Genomic DNA, 21757 nt, shown 5'->3' with positions numbered 1-21757 from the left:
ATTTAGAGATGTGGATCAGAAATTGGCTAGTTGAAAGAAGACAGAGAGTGGTAGTTGATGGGAAATGTTCAGAATGGAGTTCAGTTACGAGTGGCGTACCACAAGGATCTGTTCTGGGGCCGTTGCTGTTTGTCATTTTTATAAATGACCTAGAGGAGGGCGCGGAAGGATGGGTGAGTAAATTTGCTGATGACACTAAAGTCGGTGGAGTTGTAGACAGTGCGGAAGGATGTTGCAGGTTACAGAGGGACATAGATAAGCTGCAGAGCTGGGCTGAGAGGTGGCAAATGGAGTTTAATGTGGAGAAGTGTGAGGTGATTCACTTTGGAAAGAATAACAGAAATGCGGAATATTTGGCTAATGGTAAAATTCTTGGTAGTGTGGATGAGCAGAGGGATCTCGGTGTCCATGTACATAGAACCCTGAAAGTTGCCACCCAGGTTGATAGGGTTGTGAAGAAGGCCTATGGTGTGTTGGCCTTTATTGGTAGAGGGATTGAGTTCCGGAGCCATGAGGTCATGTTGCAGTTGTACAAAACTCTAGTACGGCCGCATTTGGAGTATTGCGTACAGTTCTGGTCGCCTCATTATAGGAAGGACGTGGAAGCTTTGGAACGGGTGCAGAGGAGATTTACCAGGATGTTGCCTGGTATGGAGGGAAAATCTTATGAGGAAAGGCTGATGGACTTGAGGTTGTTTTCGTTAGAGAGAAGAAGGTTAAGAGGTGACTTAATAGAGGCATACAAAATGATCAGAGGGTTAGATAGGGTGGACAGCGAGAGACTTCTCCCGCTGATGGAGGTGGCTAGCACGAGGGGACATAGCCTTAAATTGAGGGGTAATAGATATAGGACAGAGGTCAGAGGTGGGTTTTTTACGCAAAGAGTGGTGAGGCCGTGGAATGCCCTACCTGCAACAGTAGTGAACTCGCCAACATTGGGGGCATTTAAAAGTTTATTGGATAAGCATATGGATGATAAGGGCATAGTGTAGGTTAGATGGCCTTTAGATTTTTTCCATGTCGGTGCAACATCGAGGGCCGAAGGGCCTGTACTGCGCTGTATCGTTCTATGTTCTATGTTCTATGTTCTAGTTGATGGCACAAATAATCGTAAATGACTATGATTTAGTGGCCATTACTGAAACATGGTTAAAGGATGCTCACGACTGGGAGTTAAATATCCGAGGGTATCAAACTATTCGAAGGACAGAGTGGATGGTTAGGGAGGTGGTGTTGCTCTGTTATTTAAGGATGACATCCGGGCAATAGTATGGGATGACATCGGTGCTATGGAGGATATCCATTTGGGTGGAAATCAGGAATAGTAAGGCGAAAAAGTCACTGATAGGAGTAGTCTATTGGCCACCAAATAGTAACGTTATGGTGGGGCAGGCAATAAACAAAGAAATAACTGATGCATGTAGAAATGGTACAGCAGTTATCATGGGGGATTTTAATCTACATGTCGAAATTTTTAACCAGGTCGGTCAAGGCAACCTTGAGGAGGAGTTTATAGAATGTATCCGCGATAGTTTCCTAGAACAGTATGTAATGGAACCTACGAGGGAACAAGCGGTCCTAGATCTTGTCCTGTGTAATGAGACAGGATTGGTTCATGATCTCATAGTTAGGGATCCTCTCGGAAGGAGCGATCACAATATGGTGGAATTTAAAATACAGATGGAGGGTGAGAAAGTAAAATCAAATACTAGTGTTTTGTGTTTAAACAAAGGAGAGTACAAGGGGATGAGAGAAGAACTAGCTAAGGTAGACTGGGAGCTAAGACTTTATGGTGGAACAGTTGAGGAACAGTGGAGAACCTTCCAAGCGATTTTTCACAGTGCTCAGCAAAGGTTTATACCAACAAAAAGGAAGGACGGTAGAAAGAGGGAAAATCGACCGTGGATATCTAAGGAAATAAGGGAGAGTATCAAATTGAAGGAAAAAGCATATAAAGTGGCAAAGATTGCTGGCAGATTAGAGGACTGGGAAATCTTTAGGGGGCAACAGAAAGCTACTAAAAAAAGCTATAAAGAAGAGTAAGGTAGAGTATGAGAGTAAACTTGCTCAGAATATAAAAACAGACAGTAAAAGTTTTTACAAATATATAAAACAAAAAAGAGTGGCTAAGGTAAATATTGGTCCTTTAGAGGATGAGAAGGGAGTTTTAATAATGGGAAATGTAGAAATGGCTGAGGAACTGAACCGGTCTTCACAGTGGAAGACACAAATAACATGCCAGCGACTGATAGAAATGAGGCTATGACAAGGCTATGACCTTGAGAGGATTGTTATCACTAAGGAGGTAGTGATGGGCAAGCTAATGGGGCTAAAGGTAGACAAGTCTCCTGGCCCTGATGGAATGCATCCCAGAGTGCTAAAAGAGATGGCGAGGGAAATTGCAGATGCACTAGTGATAATGTATCGAAATTTAATAGACTCGGGGGTGGCTCTTGAGTAGCTCGCCGTGATCGTATAGTGGTTAGTACTCTGCGTTGTGGCCGCAGCAACCTCGGTTCGAATCCGAGTCACGGCATTGCGGGAATGGCAATGACACGGCATTGGGAGCGCCATTATTTTAGCTGGGGCTGGTTTAGCTCACTCGGCTAAATCGCTGGCTTTTAAAGCAGACCAAGCAGGCCAGCAGCACGGTTCGATTCCCGTACCAATAGGGGAATGGGGAGGGGAGACAATGGAAGACTTATCAATGGAAGCAATGAAAATAAGTTGATGGAAATAAACATGTGGTGAAGCGAGAAGAGTGATTTCACGGTGCGAAGTTGAAGTAGGCGAAGCCTACTGTAAAATCCGCAAGGCCGTGCCGATTCGGAGGATGGGGCTGTTCCTCGGTGTTGTGCTGAGCTACATGGGAACATTGCAGCAGGACATGATCGGACATGTGAGCAGGACAGTGAGTTCAAATAGCAAGCAACAGGTCTGCCACCTGTAACTGGCTTAGAGGAAATGCCAGAGACTTAACTGAACCAGCTTTGAGAAAGAAAAAACGGTGTTCCTGATGGAGAAACAGGAAAAGCCACTGAGGGAATCCAGGCTCAAAGTTGATTTGCAATTACCCCTCCTTTCTTCTACATGAACGGTATTTAAGCTGCAGCATGTTACACACCAAAACTGTGTGATGCTTCGATAAGTTGAGACATCAGTTTTAAAGAAACGGCTTCCTGCATAAGTTAAATGGCCTCTCAGCTTAAAAAAATAGAAGCTGCAGCAACACATTGAGGTTGAACATTGCACACGTCAACTGTTTGCGATGCTCCCAGCAGTTTCTGTAGTGTAGTGGTTATCATATTCGCCTAACACGCGAAAAGTTCGCGGTTCGAAACCGGGCAGAAACATCCCGTGCTTATCATTGCGTGTGACGAATTTTTGCACGAAATACGTTTGTTTCTCAATCTCGCACGTTCGAAGAAGTTCCCAGTTGGTCTCGCATAAGGTATTAAAATTCCTGCAACAAAGTCGGAAATACTGAATTTTCAAGACGCGGGGGGAATAAAAGCCTATTTTGCCACAATTCGGATATTAGCAGTTTGTTCCACCACCACAGAATCTATTGGGTTTACAGATGCAGATGAACATATTTAATCACCATTTCAAACATGTATAAATGTACGATTAAAGCAACTTGCGTCAATCGGAAACAAAATCAGAAAATTTATTTGCGCCGCAAAGAAATCATGTTGCTTGACCAAGGGAACACTCCATCGAAGGACTCCCCCGATTTGAACCCCCGACCTCTCGCAAATTCCGACAGCAAGACACCCAAAGCGAGAATCATACCCCTAGACCAACCAGCCACGCAGATGCAGGAAAAGCATACTGTCATTGCCATCGAACGTCCATCTAACATCAGCGGAGAACGCCGAAAGTACTGCAACAACTCAGGGACTCAGGCGGCATTTGTCAAGTGGAAACAAGATTGAAACCCAAATCTGCGATGTAACGACACGCAAAATGGGTGCAGCATTTACAGTGTGAAACTACTGAACACACACTGAGTGTAAAAGCTGTATTGAGCCCAGTGGAAAGATGCGCTGCTGTTCCTCGAGTGTCTGTTGAGCTGTTTTGGAACATTTCACGACGCCGAGGTCCGGGAGGTCAGCGTTAAGATCCAGCTCCCCAGTCAGTTCAATTCTCCACTTTGGCTCTGTGGGTTAGATGGGTCACGTCCCTGTGGTTAACACAGATCTGGAGCATCAATTTTATCCAACCGCACTCGAGCTCAGACACTGTCTCTCTCTCTCTCTCGAGCATCATCTGTGGGGAGAGAAACGACGTTAGCATTCCGAGTCCTGAGAAATCTTTTTCAGAGTGGGCCAATGTAAATCAACCCCGCCGTCAGCGTCGCAAACAATTCGTAATCTCTGACCTGGAGTAAAGAGCTTGTCCTGGATTTAAACCCACGACCACTCCCGTAGGCATTGATTGAAAATCTCTAAACGAGAACCAGACCTCGAGACCAAAGAGCACAAATTTAAGACCGACAATCAGCAAAATATAACTTATGTTAATTTCGATATAATTTCTACATCTCACGGCGTTATATGTTGAGACATCTGTTAATTTAAGAAACAGCTGTCGCTTGCAACAAGGGACCTGGCCTCTCAGACAGACCATCAGAATCTGCAGCAACACAGTGAGGTTGTACATTCCGCACGTCGATTGATTGCCAGCGGTTTCTGTAGTGTAGTGGTTATCACATTCGCCTCACACGCGAAAGGTCCCCGGTTGGAAACATCGAACATTTAGGATTTCGTGTGAGAAAAGTTTGCACAATTATTGGGCACAAAATAATTCTGTTTCCTGATTGTTGCCGGAATCTCGTGTGTTCCAGGACTATGAAATTTCGTCTCACATGAGCCACTACACTGAATTGAACATTAAGGCCCAAGCACTGAATTTTCGGCAGGCAATGAGAGGTGAAGAAGAGGATGCTTCAAACGGAAACAAAAACAGAAAATACTGGATAATAGGTGGGAAATGACGAAAATGTCTCGGGCAGAAAGAAAAAGGGAATGTAAATGAGGCTAATCAAGGCTATGAAAGGTGCTGATGGCGCATCAAGCGGTCAAAATGTGTTAATGGCAGAACAAAGGTAAGCAGTGCGTCAGAGAACAATTACAAACAGGGATCAGATTGCTGAAGTAGGATGGGGAGGGGGGGAATGCTGAGGGTAAAACATATCAATGGAAGGAATGATAAGTTGGGTTAAGGCGTTCCGGGAGTATGGAGGTGATACGCTTCATGATCAGCCTCTCAAAGCACTTCATTACAATTGACGTCAGGGCCGCCTGCTCCAAAAACTAATTCAAATTAAATCCAGTTCATGGCCCCTAGAAGAGAGACATACCAGATCCACGCATTCCACCTGACCTCACGCTCATCTTAGCAAAAAGGCGAGAAGCGATTTCCTCCCACAGTTCAAAGATGTGCAGGAAATCTGGATTGGCCTTGCTGAATTGGCCCTTAGCGCCCCTTCGTCTCAATTGGGCGAAGTCTGTTCCTGATCTGTGTGGGAATCCAACATAAAACATGTCGGGTCAACAGAAACTTCAGGGATTTTCCATCGAAAAATTGATTTCTATTAAAGTCTAAACCTGGCACCATGTGCTTCCCATATCCCAACTGATAGTAATTCTCATGTTGCTCGGCGGTTATTGTACATAATAATAATAATCTGACTTCGGAAACTGTGATGGTGGGTATGGGTGAATTAAGGGCTGCTGGGGCACTCGACAGCGGATTGTTGGTTACCTGCTCAAACCGAGCATAGAATGCATTAAGTTCATCGGGAAGGGATGCGCTGCTGCCAGAGATACAGTAAGACGTCTTACAACATCAGGTTAAAGTCCAACAGGTTTGTTTCAAACACAAGCTTTCGGAGCGCAGCTCCTTCCTCAGGTGAATCACAAAACAGAATCATTTAACCTGGTGTTGTAAGACTTAGAACATTGAACAGTACAGCACAGAACAGGCCCTTCAGCCCTCAATGTTGTGCCGAGCCATGATCACCCTACTCAAACCCACATATCCACCCTATACCCGTAACCCAACAACCCCCCCTTAACCTTACTTTTATTAGGACACTACGGGCAATTTAGCATGGCCAATCCATCTAACCCGCACATCTTTGGACTGTGGGAGGAAACCGGAGCACCCGGAGGAAACCCACGCACACAGGGGGAGGACGTGCAGACTCCACACAGACAGTGACCCAGCCGGGAATCGAACCTGGGACTCTGGAGATGTGAAGCATTTATGCTAACCACCATGCTACCCTGCTGCCCCTACTACCCTGCTGCCCCTTCTTACTGTGCTCACCCTAGTCCAACGCCGGCATCTCCACATCATGGCCAGAGATACTGCTCGACCCGGCCCGGTTATGTAGATCTTTGGGCTTTTTTTCTGAGGGATTCTTCTCCAGAGACCGCTGAGATTGGCCCATTGAAGATTTTAAGACCGATGTGGTTGGATTCTCAACTGAAAAGGTAATCAAAGGTTATCCGGGGTCGGTGAAATGTGAATCTGAGGTCATGTTCGCATCTGTCACAAACTTATTGAATGTTGAAGAAGGCTCAAGGGGATGAATATCCAACTCCTGCTCAACATTCGTCTGTTAGCAGGTCCGTGAGGAGGTGTCACAATCTCCTGAGTTATCGAGGGAGACACAGCATCGTTGAGCTATTCCCCAGCTCGGCGCCATGAAGGATATTACAGCGATAGAGGCAACTCCATGCCGCAGCCGGTGCACGGTACGTGTTATCAGAACAGGAAAATCGCTTATTGTCACGAGTCGGCTTCAAATGAAGTTACTGTGAAAATCCCCTAGTCGTCACATTCCGGCGCCTGGTCGGGGAGGCTGTTACGGGAATCGAACCGTGCTGCTGGCCTGCTTGGTCTGCTTTCAAAGCCAGCGATTTAGCCCTGCCCTAAACACATATCATCCAGGAGTGGAACAACAATTCGTCTCTGGGTGGGATCGAACCACCAACCTTTCGGTTAACAGCCGAACGCGCTAACCGATTGCGCCACGGAGACGACAAAAGGATCAGAACTCTGTGCATTTCAACAGTGACGGCCAATCCTCTGATTGCCAGGGACCGAATGAGAATGCTGGTAATATTGGTCCCCTGAGGCAGTGCGGAAAATATCTGGAAGGAGCGTACACATGGTCCCGCGGGCATGGACATTTGTGAGACGTGGAATCATCACAGGCCCGTGGATTTTACAGAACTCACTTGGACAGCACCACACTTTCGTTAAAACACGTCCCTTATCCGGGAACCTCCATAACAGAAAGCAGGAAGTGTCAACATAGATTTGATGCATTTTCGATCAGAAAGTCGATGTTCCGCTGAAGACTACTGGGGGCTCAGACTCATTGGCATAAGGTCGACCTAAGTTAACGGTCCTGGAAGATTTAATATCCCCACATCTGAGAACTTTCATTACTGCTGCTCGGAAGTGGATATTCCAAGCTTAAATTTACTGTGCATCGCGCGCGACATGCTGATTAATCTCACGAATCCGAAACGGCTCCTCTATTGACCTATACAAGGACAGAGACGGCAATGCAATTGTGGAGAAATAGACCTGAGTATTTTTCTGAATCCAGATCAAACCATCCTCCGGTACAAGGGCAGGAACGCAAATTTACTGGAATTGAAAATACTCTCTGAGGCTTCCGTACGTGGTTGTAGCTGCTTTGTGACACTGTGCTCATTGCACAGTAATAGACCGCCCCGTCCTCCACACTGAGCGCGTTTATATTGAGGTAGCCATTCTTTTTAGACTTGTTGGCAGCCGCCAGATATCGTCCTGAGATCTCCTCTTTCTTCATCGTCACTATGTTAATGATGACCAATCTCGGCGGCTGTGCCGGCTTTTGCTGATACCATAGCATGTGGTACATGGTCCGGTCTGTATATTCGCAATCTAACTGCACTGAACCCCCTTCTGATTTCTAACCTGTCCCGGTTTTAATGAAATGTGATGGTGAAAGACGAACTTTGTTGTCCTGTCGACAAATGCCGCCTCACTACCTGAGCTGTTGCAGTATTTTGGCGTTCTCCGCAGATGTTAGATTGATTTGCGATGGCAATGACAGTATGCTGCGGCTCATTTCGTGGGGCTCGTTGGTCTAGGGGTATGATTCTCGCATTTCTGTTTTCTGTTTATATTTCCGTTTGAAGCATCCGCAGTAAGTTGCATTGTCATACATTTAGACATGTTTGAGATGGTGATTAAATATGTTCTTGCAAATTCCGACAGCAAGACACCCAAAGCGAGAATCCTACCCCTCGACCAACGAGCCCCGCGAAAAAAGCTAATGCATACTGTCATTGCCATCGGAAATCAATCTAACATCTGCGGAGAACGCCAAAATTACTGCACCATCTCAGGGAGTCAGGTGGCATTTGTCGACAGGACAACAAAATTCGTCTTTCACCATCACCTTTCATAAAAACCGTTTTTTATGCCAGCGGGACCATGTGTCCGCTCCTTCCAGATATTTTCCGCACTGCCTCAGGGGACCAATATTACCAGCATTCTCATTCGGTCCCTGGCAATCAGAGGATTGGCCGTCACTGTTGAAATGCACAGAGTTCTGATCCTTTTGTCGTCTCCGTGGCGCAATCGGTTAGCGCGTTCGGCTGTTAACCGAAAGGTTGGTGGTTCGATCCCACCCAGAGACGAATTGTTGTTCCACTCCTGGATGATATGTTTTTAGGGGTGTTTAGGGCAGGGCTAAATCGCTGGCTTTGAAAGCAGACCAAGCAGGCCAGCAGCACGGTTCGATTCTCGTAACAGCCTCCCCGACCAGGCGCCGGAATGTGACGACTGGGGATTTTCACAGTAACTTCATTTGAAGCCGACTCGTGACAATAAGCGATTTTCCTGTTCTGATAACACGTACCGTGCACCGGCTGCAGTCTTCTCCAACATTCAATAAGTTTGTGACAGATGCGAACATGACCTCAGATTCACATTTCACCTACCCCGGATAACCTTTGAGTCCCTTTTCAGTTGACAATCCAACCACATCGGTCTTAAAATCTTCTTTGGGCCTATCTCAGCCGTCTCTGGAGAAGAATCCCTCAGCAAAAAAGCCCAAAGATCTACTTAACCGGGCCGGGTCGAGCAGTATCTCTGGCCATGATGTGGAGATGCCGGCGTTGGAATGGGGTGAGCACAGTTAGAAGTCTTACAACACCAGGTTAAATGATTCTGTTTTGTGATTCACCTGAGGAAGGAGCTGTGCTCCGAAAGCTCGTGTTTGAAACAAACCTATTGGACTTTAACCTGGTGTTGTAAGACTTCTTACTGTATCTCTGGCAGCAGCGCATCCCTTCCCGATGAACTTAATGCATTCTATGCTCGGTTTGAGCAGGTAACCAACAATCCGTTGCCAAGTGCCCCAGCAGCCCTTAATTCACCCATACCCACCATCACAGTTTCCAAAGTCAGATCGGCCTTCCGGAAAGTGAACCCACGGAAGGCGACTGGCCCGGACGGGATCCCTGGTCGTTCACTCAGAGCCTGCGCATACCAGCTGGCAGAGGTATTCACAGACACCTTTAACCTATCCCTACTCCACTCCGAGGTCCCCTACTGCTTCAAGAAGACCACCATCATACCGGTACCAAAGAAGAACGAGGCAACATGCCTCAATGACTACCCTCCGGCGGCCCTGACGTCAGTTGTAATGGTGCTTCGAGAGGCTGATCATGAATGCATCACCTCCATACTCCTGGAACGCCTTGACCCACTTCAATTCACATACCGTCGCAACCGGTCTACATCAGACACCATTTCCCTGGCCCTACACTCATCCCTAGAGCATCTCGAAAACAAGGACTCCTACATCAGACTCCTATTTATTGACTACAGCCCCGCCTTCAACACCATAATCCCAGCCAAGCTCATATCAAAGCTCCAAAACCTAGGACTTGGCTCTCCACTCTGCAACTGGATCCTTGACTTTTTAACCAACAGACCACAATCAGTAAGAATGAACACCAATACCTCCTCCACAATAGTCCTCAATACTGGTGCCCCGCAAGGCTGTGTATATAGCCCCCTACTCTACTCCCTGTACACACACGACTGCGTGGCAAAACTTGGTTCCAACTCCATCTACAAGTTGGCTGACGATACGACCAGAGTGGGCCGGATCATGAATAACGACGAGTCCGAATACAGGAGGGAGATAGAGAACCTAGTGGAGTGGTGTAACGACAACAATCTCTCCCTCAATGCCAGCAAAACTGAAGAGCTGGTCATCGACTTCAGGAAGCAAAGTACTGCACACACCCCTGTCAGCATCAACGGGGCCGAGGTGGAGATGGTTAGCAGTTTCAAATTCCTAGGGGTGCACATCACCAAAATCTGTCCTGGTCCACTCATGTCGACGCTATCACCCAAGAAAGCACAACAGCGCCTATACTTCCTCAGGAAACTAAGGAAATTCGGCATGTCCACATTAACCCTTACCAACTTTTACAGATGCATTATAGAAAGCATCCTCTCGGGCTGCATCACAGACTGGTATGGCAAGTGCTCAGCCCAGGACCGCAAGGAACTTCAGAGAGTCGTGAATAGTGCCCAGTCCATCACATGAACATGCCTCCCATCCATGGACTCTATCTACACATCCCGCTGCGGGGGAAAGCAGGCAGCATAATCAAGGATCCCTCCCACCCGCCTTACTCACTTTTCCAACATCTTCCATCGGGCAGGAGATACAGAAATCTGAGAACAGGCACGAACAGACTCAAAAACAGCTTCTTCCCCACTGTCACCAGACTCCTAAATGACCCTCTTATTGACTGACCTCATTAACACTACACCCTGTATGCTTCACCCGATGCCAATGCTTATGTAGTTCCATTGTATATCTTGTGTTGCCCTATTATGTATTCTCATGTATTTTCTTGAATTGTGTTTAATTCCCTTTTCTACCATGTACTGAATGATCTGTTGAGCTGCTTGCAGAAAAATACTTTTCACTGTACCTCGGTACACGTGACAATAAACAAATCCAATCCAATCCAATCCAGTTGGACTTCCTCAAAAGAAGTTTCTTCAGTGCAACAAGAATGCAGCTTTCCTGTTCTCGGTCAGCGGGTCAAACTCGGTGTCCTGTTTCTGTGGTGTAGTGCAGAATGAATGTTTACTTTACATTCAAAAAATCCTGGATTGGAAACCACGTAACAATATTGTCAAATCTCATTCGTTTAAGTGTTTGGGAAAAGTTGCATAATTGACATTTTCATTGTCACACATCCCGAATAACCCTTGAACCGAGTTAATCTGCCGTGTGGAACCCCGGTCCCCAGAGCTTCAGCATTATTCTCTGCATTGCCAGTTTAGTGGCAATAACACAACTCAACACCAACCATCGCCCCCAGTGAATCCGCTCTCGATTATTGCCTGAATATAATATCTGACAAAGCAAATGTCATTTGCTCTCATATAAGTCGGAAAATGCATTCAGGAGAAGCAGAAGTGCTGAAAATTGCCGGCACACTGAGCAGGAACACAGATGCTCCTATATTGACTCGGCACAAATATTAACAGTTCGTTCAATGGCGATTAATGCAGTTTAGAGGCTGGGAATGTCTCTGTTAATATATTAAATTGATTAACACTAAAAGACCGGCTGGGAATACTGCGGAGAGTAATTCACCCCTCCCCCACTTTCCAGCGTCCTCACCATCAGCAGTCACAAGTCAGGAATTCAATGGCTCAAAGGGGAAAGCTGGCTGGGTGGATTGGCATGCGAAATGACTGGGTTACGAGGGGTGTGGGCCGAGTTAGGGTGCCTTTTCCAAGGGTCGGTGGAGACTCGGTGGGCCGAATGGTCTCCTCCTGCACTGTAGGGATTGTATGATTCCACCAATATTGATCTCCTTCAGATCCTCCCTCTCACTAAACCCTCCATTCCCAACATTTCTGCCATCTGATTTGTGTCAGTTTCTGTCTCTTTAGAATATACTGGAATTTGTCAAAAAGACTACTAAATTGGGTTAAAGTTAATAAATAAGAATTTTTTTCATGGACTTTGCAAACTGATGTGGAAAAATTTACCACGAGCCAGCCAGGAGTCGAACCCGAAATCTCCTCGTTAGTAGTCAGGCGCGTTATCCATTACGCCACTGCTCCACAGCAAAATGAAGCTATTGAAAATTGGTTCAGTACGTCACACATACTATTTATCCAAAGCGTTTCACAACTCTCTGGATTCTGTCAGCATCTCCCCCCCCCCCCCCCCCCCCCCCCCGGCGGATTGGATTGGAGTCGGGGTTGAATTTGGTGACAATGTAAAATACACCAATGCTGTTCCCAGCCTGGGCGGTCATCCCCGAAAAACAGAAAGAATGGGTTGCCAGTTGTGGGATCGTGTCCAGTGTCTGTTTGTGGGGAAATGCAGTTGGTGAATGGCCAGGCTGGAGTAACACTGACCAGGACATAAAACAACAAGTGAATGAATTTAAGTTTGGAAATTCTGGACAAACTGCAGGCTCTGTTTCCCCTGCTGCCTTTATTCCCCTGGAACTGATACTCTCATTTTCTGTTTCCATCAAATGTCCGAACGCTGCAAAGTTCCGATCACGTCCACCAGAGGGCGACATGGCCACATGTTTCCTCCTCATCAAATACCCGCCATAATATTCACCTTAAGTTGCTGTCTCAGTCAATGGTTCCTCTCTGCTTTCAAACATACGAGCAGGTGAAATAGATGCAGAAGTTGGCCATTCGGCCCCTTCAGGCTGTTCTACCATTCAATAAGATGTGGAGATGCGGGCGTTGGGCTAGGGTGAGCACAGTAAGAAGTCTTCCAACACCAGTTTAAAGTCCAACAGGTTTGTTTCAAACACGAGCTTTCTCAGGTGTGTAAAGAGGTGGGTTGTACCACCAGATATATAGACAACAGTCAATGATACAAAGACTGGCATTCATTGTATCACCTTGCATCACTGACTGTCGATATATGTGGTTATGGACCCCACCTCTTCATTCACCCGATGAAGGAGCTGTGCTCCAAAAGCTAGTGATTTGAAACAAACCTATTGGACATTAACCTAGTGTTGAAAGACTTCTTACTGTTCAATAAGCTGGCTGCTCTGTTTGTGTTTCGAATCCCATATTCCCATCATGCAAACAGACCACATTTGATTCTGTGATACTAACTGGTTTGTTTTATAGCATGATACATACACGGTAGCATATACAAACAGATGCGATAGAAGCAGAAGTCGGCCATTCGGTCCCTTCAGCCTGTTCTGCTATTCACTGAGACCATGACTGGTCTGTTTGCGTTTCGAATTCCACATTCCCATCATGCAAACAGACGAAATAAGCTTCTGTGAAACTGAATATTCTGTTTTCTAGAATGATACAGCACATGTGCAGAGTTCGAAAGAAGCTCAACAGCCACTCGAGGAACAGCAGCGCATCTTTCCACTGGGCTCAATACAGCTTTCACACTCAGTGTGTGTTCAGCAGTTTCACACTGTAAATGATGCACCCATTCTGTGTGTCCTTACATCGCAGATTTGGATTTGAATCTTGTTTCCACTTGTTCTTTGTGTCCGGGCGGCAGTTGTTGATCAATCTGCCATCGATAGCTCCTCCAGACACATCTTTTGTTTATTTGTTTCTTCCATTGCGCTAACAGAGAGCTGGCACAGACACGGCGGCCGGAATGGCCTCATACTGTGGTGTCATTATTCTCTGATTTGATGTTAACCTAACTCTGTGGCCAGGGAAGCCAAGGCCTTTTCTCATTTAATCTCTCCTGACTTGCCCCCTATCAGAGCCCTTTCCTGTTGTTCTGTTTCCTCCCTCCGGGATTTCACTTGCTTCTAGTTTTCTATATGTCTAGCCTTTCCCGGTTTCAATGGAAGTTGACCATTTTTTCCCGTGTCCACAAATGCTGCCTGACTGCCTGAGATTTCCCAGCATTTTCCGCATGTAGCTGTTTGGTTGTGGGTGGCAATGAAAGTATCTGTTGCCTAAATCACCTCCATCTTTCCGGCTCGTTGGTCTAGGGGTAAGATTTTCGCTTCGGGGTTTGTACTGCATTAAAATGTGAGAGGTCCCGGGTTCAAATCCCGGATGAGCCCTTTGAAGTTATTTTTTATTGGCCAGCAGCACGTTTTGTTCATTTCTTTCCGGTGCAGACAGCGGGATCGGTTCACGGTGTGTTTGCTTTGAGAAGCTGAGCTCACACTGCAGAGAATCAATACGTCCCCGAGAAAATCGAGACATTTTCAAAAAGCTTGTCTGTGAGTGGACATTCACTTATCTCTATTCACTAATCCAGGTGACCCCATGATGGTGGATTCAGGCAGCTGTGTGTCTGTTTCATTTGATTCATTCGGGGATGTGAATATCACTGGCGAGGCCAGGATTTATTGCCCAGAACTCTTTGCCCTTGAGAAGGTGATGGTGAGCTGCTTCCTGAACCGCTGCAGTCCATTGGTGTAGGTACGCCTACAGTGCTGTTCGGGAGGGAGTTCCAGGATTGTGTCACAGTGACAGTGAAGGAACAGCCCATATATTTCCAAATAATAATAATCTTAATTATTGTCACAAGTAATCTTACATTAACAATGCAATGAAGTTACTGTGAAAATGGTCAGGATGGGGAGTGGTGGGAAGGAAACTTTCAGGGTGTTAGGGTCTTGGGTTTGAAAGGTGCTGTCTGAGATGCTTTTGGTGAGTTCCTGCACCCATCCAGGCAAGTGGAGAGTATTCCCTCACACTCCTCACTTGTGCCTTGTAGATGGTGGACAGGGTTTGTGGGGTTAGGAGGTGAGTTACTCGCTGCAGGATTCCCAGCATCTGACTTGCATTTGTCGACATTGAACAAACTGTTAATATTTGTGCTGAGTCAAAATAGGAGCATCTGTGTTCCTGCTCAGTGTGCCGGCAATTTTCAGCACTTCTGCTTCTCCTGAATGCATTTTGAGGTACACGTCAGAGCGAATGACACATGCTTGTAAGATATTATATTCAGGTAATATTGGACAGTGGATTCACTGGGGGTGTGGCTGGTGGGTGAATAGTGTAACTGGCTCTGGACCAGGTAATATTGGATAGTAGATTCACTGGGGGAGGGGCTGGTGGGTGAATAGTGTAACTGGCTCTGGACCAGGTAATATTGGACAGTGGATTCACTGGGGGTGTGGCTGGTGGGTGAATAGTGTAACTGGCTCTGGACCAGGTAATATTGGACAGTGGATTCACTGGGGGAGTGGCTGGTGGGTGAATAGTGTAACTGGCTCTGGACCAGGTAATATTGGATAGTGGATTCACTGCGGGAGCGGCTGGTGGGTGAATAGTGTAACTGGCTCTGGACCAGGTAATATTGGATAGTGGATTCACTGGGGGAGTGGCTGGTGGGTGAATAGTGTAACTGGCTCTGGACCAGGTAATATTGGACAGTGGATTCACTGGGGGAGTGGCTGGTGGGTGAATAGTGTAACTGGCTCTGGACCAGGTAATATTGGACAGTGGATTCACTGGGGGAGTGGCTGGTGGGTGAATAGTGTAACTGGCTCCGGACCAGGTAATATTGGACAGTGGATTCACTGGGGGTGTGGCTGGTGGGTGAATAGTGTAACTGGCTCTGGACCAGGTAATATTGGATAGTGGGTTCGCTGGGGGAGTGGCTGGTGGGTGAATAGTGTAACTGGCTCTGGACCAGGTAATATTGGATAGTGGATTCACTGGGGGAGGGGCTGGTGGGTGAATAGTGTAACTGGCTCTGGACCAGGTAATATTGGACAGTGGATTCACTGGGGGTGTGGCTGGTGGGTGAATAGTGTAACTGGCTCTGGACCAGGTAATATTGGACAGTGGATTCACTGGGGGAGTGGCTGGTGGGTGAATAGTGTAACTGGCTCTGGACCAGGTAATATTGGATAGTGGATTCACTGCGGGAGCGGCTGGTGGGTGAATAGTGTAACTGGCTCTGGACCAGGTAATATTGGATAGTGGATTCACTGGGGGAGTGGCTGGTGTGTGAATAGTGTAACTGGCTCTGGACCAGGTAATATTGGACAGTGGATTCACTGGGGGAGTGGCTGGTGGGTGAATAGTGTAACTGGCTCTGGACCAGGTAATATTGGACAGTGGATTCACTGGGGGAGTGGCTGGTGGGTGAATAGTGTAACTGGCTCTGGACCAGGTAATATTGGACAGTGGATTCACTGGGGGAGTGGCTGGTGGGGGAATAGTGTAACTGGCTCTGGACCAGGTAATATTGGACAGTGGATTCACTGGGGGAGTGGCTGGTGGGTGAATAGTGTAACTGGCTCTGGACCAGGTAATATTGGACAGTGGATTCACTGGGGGAGTGGCTGGTGGGTGAATAGTGTAACTGGCTCCGGACCAGGTAATATTGGACAGTGGATTCACTGGGGGTGTGGCTGGTGGGTGAATAGTGTAACTGGCTCTGGACCAGGTAATATTGGATAGTGGGTTCGCTGGGGGAGTAGCTGGTGGGTGAATAGTGTAACGGGCTCTGGACCAGGTAATATTGGACAGTGGATTCACTGGGGTAGTGGCTGGTGGGTGAATAGTGTAACTGGCTCTGGACCAGGTAATATTGGACAGTGGATTCACTGGGGGAGTGGCTGGTGGGTGAATAGTGTAACTGGCTCTGGACCAGGTAATATTGGATAGTGGATTCACTGGGGGAGTGGCTGGGGGGGAATAGTGTAACTGGCTCTGGACCAGGTAATATTGGACAGTGGATTCACTGGGGGAGTGGCTGGTGGGTGAATAGTGTAACTGGCTCTGGACCAGGTAATATTGGAAAGTGGATTCACTGGGGGAGTGGCTGGTGGGTGAATAGTGTAACTGGCTCTGGAGCAGGTAATATTGGACAGTGGATTCGCTGGGGGAGTGGCTGGTGGGTGAATAGTGTAACTGGCTCTGGACAAGGTAATATTGGACAGTGGATTCACTGGGGGAGTGGCTGGTGAGTGAATAGTGTAACTGGCTCTGGACCAGGTAATATTGGACAGTGGATTCACTGGGGGAGTGGCTGGTGGGTGAATAGTGTAACTGGCTCTGGACTAGGTAATATTGGACAGTGGATTCACTGGGGGAGTGGCTGGCGGGTGAATAGTGTAACTGGCTCTGGACCAGGTAATATTGGACAGTGGATTCACTGGGGGAGTGGCTGGTGGGTGAATAGTGTAACTGTTACACAGGTCAGAGATTTAAGAATGATATCTTCATTATATTTGACCCTCTTTGTTCCGGGTATGATACCTTCTGCAGCCTAAATCCCGTTCATGTATAAAAAAGGAAGGGCGCAGCAAATCCGCACTGAGCCTGGATTCCCACATCTCCCTGAGTGGCTTTTCCTGTTTCTCTATCATTAAGGCTGAATCTTTCAAAAAGCTGGTTCAGTTAAGTCTTTGGAATTTCCACTAAGTCAGTTACAGTATCGTTTTTGTCTGTCCTTTTGAGTACACATAACTATAAGACAGCCTTCAATCTGGCCTGTTGCATTTGCTGATCCCAATGCCATCTACTCTGCATTGGAGAGACTAAATGCCGACTGGGTGACCGCTTTGCAAAACACCTTCGCTCCATCGACAAGCTGGCGGCAGACTCTCCTGTCGTTTGCTATTTCAACTCACTGTCCTGCTCTCATATCCACATGTCCGATCTTGGCCTGCGGCAATGTTCCCATGTAGCTCAGCGCAAAGTCAAGGAACCAATTACAGCCTTGCGGACTTAACCTTCAGTTCAACAACTTCAGACTGTGAAATCTCTCCTCCTCCTTCATCATTTACACCTCTTTAACCTGTGATTATCCCTCTCCCTGGATCTGCAATGATTTGATTACCTGCAAATGCTCGCATTCCAAGCATTGTCCAGCATCTCTGACTTTGTCTATATAAATGTTTCTGGAACGTACCTCGCCATTCACCTGAGGAAGGAACTGCGCTCCGAAAGCTCGTGTTTGAATCAAACCTGTTGGACTTTAACCTGGTGTTGTAAGACTTCTTACTGTGCTCACCCCAGTCCAACGCCGGCATCTCCACTTCATCATTTTCCACTGATCTGTTTTCCCTTTAACATTACCCCCCTCTGCTCCACAGCTCCTGAGCAATCTGCACCCTGTTCCTACTGTCCTTTGACATGCTGCTTACCTTTGTTCTGCCATTAACACATTGTAATATCTGAATGCGCCACTATTAGCAGCCTTTTTTAGCCTTGATCATCGTCACTTACATTCCCTTTGTCTTTCCATCTAAGACATCTTTGTCAATCTTTATTGGCCCTCTATCCAGCCCCAATGTTCCACTATCCAGGCACCTCCGCCCCCCCCCCCCCCCCCAACCTCCTCTCCACCCCCAACAGAATAAATCTGAATCAAAGCAAATTACTGCGGGTGCTGGAATCTGAAACGAAAGAGAAAATGCTAGAAAATCTCAGCAGGTCTGGCAGCATCTGTAGGCAGGGCTGCATGTTCTCTAGGGCAACGTCAAAGAGTCATTGGACTCAAAACATTGACACAGCAATTATGTTACTGTGAAAATCCCCTAGTCACCACACTCCGGCGCCTTTTTGGGTACACAGAGCGATAATTCAGAATGTCCAATTCACCTAACAGCACATATTTCAGGACTTGTGGGAGGAAACCCACGCAGACACGGGAGAACGGGCAGACTCTGCACAGACAGTGACCCAAGCAGGAATCAGTCCCACCATCCCTTTGCTTCACTTCCTCTTTCGCTGGATCATCGTTCCTCGGATAATGAGACTAATACGGCACACAATATTCAGCTGTGGCCTCACCCAAGGCCTTGTATAATTGCAGCAAGACAAACTAGGAGTCGGCCCCTCGAACCTGCTCCTTACACACAAAGTAGGAGTCGGACCCTCGAGCCTGCTCCTTACATACAGACTATGAGTCGGTCCCTCGAGCCTGCTCCTTACATACAAACTAGGAGTCGGCCCCTCGAGCCTGCTCCTTACACACAAACTAGGAGTCGGCCCCTCGAGCCGGCTCCATCAATCAAAAATTTTAACCTCAACTCCACATTCCTGCTGGCCCCGATAATCTTTCACCCTCTTGCTTATCAAGAATCTATTCATTTCTGCCTTAAAAATATTCAAAGACTTGCAGTTTCAGTGCTTGGGAGGAGCTGAAAGGGAGCGGTAAGATTAGTTACTTTAAAAAAAAGTAACTTGCAGTTTGCAGTGAGTGGAAGGAGCCGAATTGCACTCTGGGAATGTGAGTGATTTGATATATTTGGGCAGCATTGGGCAACATTATTGAATGTTGAAGAAGGCTCAAGGGGATACATAACCAACTCCTGCTCAACATTCGTCTGTTAGCAGGTCCGTGAGGAGGCGTCACAATCTCCTGAGTTATCGAGGGAGACACAGCATCATTGCGCATTTCCCCAGCTCGGCGCCATGAAGGATATTACAGCGATAGAGGCAACTCCATGCCGCAGCCGGTGCACAGTACGTGTCATCAGAACAGGAAAATCGCTTATTGTCACGAGTCGGCTTCAAATGAAGTTACTGTGAAAATCCCCTAGTCGTCACATTCCGGCGCCTGTTTGGGGAGGCTGTTACGGGAATCGAACCGCGCTGCTGGCCTGCTTGGTCTGCTTTCAAAGCCAGCGATTTAGCCCTGTCCTAAACAGCCGCTAAAAAAATGAATACCGCCATCTACGCCGCAAAGAAATGAAGAAAACATGCGGTTTGACCAACGGAAAACCTCATCGAAGGGCTCGTCCGGTATTTGAACCCGGGACTTTTCGCAAATTCCAACAGCGACACACCCTAAGCGAGAATCATACCCCTAGACCAACGAGCCCCACGAAAAGAGTCAAAGCATACTGTCATTGCCATCGAAAATCAATCTAACATCTGCGGAGAACGCCAAAAGTACTGGAAGAACTCAGGGAGTCAGGCGGCATTTGTCGACAGGACAATAAAGCTCGTCTTTCACCATCACCTTTCATTAAAACCGGGACAGGTTAGAAATGTAGTTCGTCTTAACCAAGTGAATTACCGGGGCAGGAAACAGAACAACAGGAAAGGGCTCTAATAGGGGGCAAGTCAGGAGAGATTAAATGAGAAGAGGCCTTGGGACCCTGGCCACAGAGTTAGGTTAGAATCAAATCAGAGAATAATGACACCACAGTATGAGGCCATTCCGGCCGCCGTGTCTGTGCCAGCTCTCTGTTAGCGCAATGGAAGAAACAAAGAAACAAAAGATATGTCTGGAGGAGGTATCGATGGCATATTGATCAACAACGACCGCCCGGACGCAAAGAACAAGTGGAAACAAGATTGAAACCCAAATCTGCGATGGAAGGACACACAAAATGGGTGCCGCATTTACAGTGTGAAACTGCTGAACACACACTGAGTGTGAAAGCTGTATTGAGCCCAGTGGAATGATACGCTGCTGTTCCTCGAGTGGCAGTTGAGCTTCTTTGGAACATTTCACGACGCCGAGGTCCGGGAGGTCAGCGTTAAGATCCAGCTCCCCAGTCAGTTAAATTCTCCACTTTGGCGCTGTGGATTAGATGGGTCACATCCCTGTGGTTAACACAGATCTGGAGCATCAATTGTATCCAAACGCACTCCAGCTCAGACACTGTCTCTCTCTCGAGCATCATCTGTGGGGAGAGAAACGACGTAAACATTCCGAGTCCTGAGAAATCTTTTTCAGAGTGGGCCAATGTAAATCAACCCCGCCGTCAGCATCGCAAACAATTCGTAATCTCTGACCTGGAGTAAAGAGCCTGTCCTGGATTTAAACCCACGACCACTCCCATAGGCATTGATTGAAAATCCCTAAACGAGAACCAGACCTCGAGACCAAAGAGGTCTCTTTAAGACCGACATTCAGCAAAATATAACTTATGTTAATTTCGATATAATTTCTACATCTCACGGCTTTATATGTTGAGACATCTGTTAATTTAAGAAACAGCTGTCGCTTGCAACAAGGGACCTGGCCTCTCAAGCAGACCATCAGAATCTGCAGCAACACAGTGAAGTTGAAGAGGATACTGACGCCACACAGCAGTACAATCGATACTGACGATCCTGATACACAGTCAGCATCGGGCAGCCTGCACGTTTCATATTCCGTCTGATTGGACAGAATCTGCGTAGCAGCAAATGTAGAAGTGATCGCAATATGACACATATATAGAGAAATACCAGCACACAAATATAGAGTTCCCTATATGTGTCTGTGCCGTCAATCACATTATAGCAGAAAGGCAGTGGGTCCCAGAAACAAACCGACACCGAGAGGGGTAGGGGTATGTGTGTGTGTGTGTGGGGGGGGGGGGGGGGGGCGGCGGTGATATTCATCTCTCAAGGTGGATGCGAGAGGGCGGTCAGAAAGACCATCGCCATTTATTATTATGTGAAAATGGAGCAAGACGGGTTATTGGATTGGATTTGTTTATTACCGAGATACAGTGAAAAGTATTTTTCTGCAAGCAGCTCAACAGATCATTCAGTACATGGAAGAAAAGGGAATTAAACAAATTTCAAGAAAATACAAGAAAATACATGGGACTACATAATAGGGCAACACAAGATATACAATGTAACTACATATGCATTGGCATTGGTTGAAGCACACAGGGTGTAGTGTTAATGAGGTCAGTCAATAAGAGAGTCATTTCGGAGTCTGGTGACAGTGGGGAAACTGCTAACCATCTCCACTTCG

General features: G+C 47.0%; 4 non-coding genes across 4 annotated transcripts; 3 read left to right on the top strand and 1 right to left on the bottom strand.

The window, feature by feature from the left end:
* The first annotated feature begins 2464 nt into the window (after positions 1–2464).
* trnah-gug lies at positions 2465–2536 on the top strand. The gene has a single exon. It is a non-coding gene; the product is annotated as a tRNA-His (tRNA).
* Positions 2537–3280: 744 nt separating this feature from the next.
* On the top strand, positions 3281–3353 carry trnav-aac. Its single transcript has one exon. It is a non-coding gene; the product is annotated as a tRNA-Val (tRNA).
* A 3626-nt stretch (positions 3354–6979) lies between these two features.
* On the bottom strand, positions 6980–7053 carry trnan-guu. The gene has a single exon. It is a non-coding gene; the product is annotated as a tRNA-Asn (tRNA).
* Positions 7054–8637: 1584 nt separating this feature from the next.
* trnan-guu lies at positions 8638–8711 on the top strand. The gene has a single exon. It is a non-coding gene; the product is annotated as a tRNA-Asn (tRNA).
* Positions 8712–21757: the final 13046 nt, after the last annotated feature.

Source organism: Scyliorhinus canicula, unplaced genomic scaffold, assembly GCF_902713615.1.
Source record: "Scyliorhinus canicula unplaced genomic scaffold, sScyCan1.1, whole genome shotgun sequence".
NCBI lineage: Eukaryota > Metazoa > Chordata > Chondrichthyes > Carcharhiniformes > Scyliorhinidae > Scyliorhinus > Scyliorhinus canicula.
The sequence above is the reverse complement of the archived record's forward strand: the minus strand, read 5'-3'. Positions and strand labels throughout refer to the sequence as shown.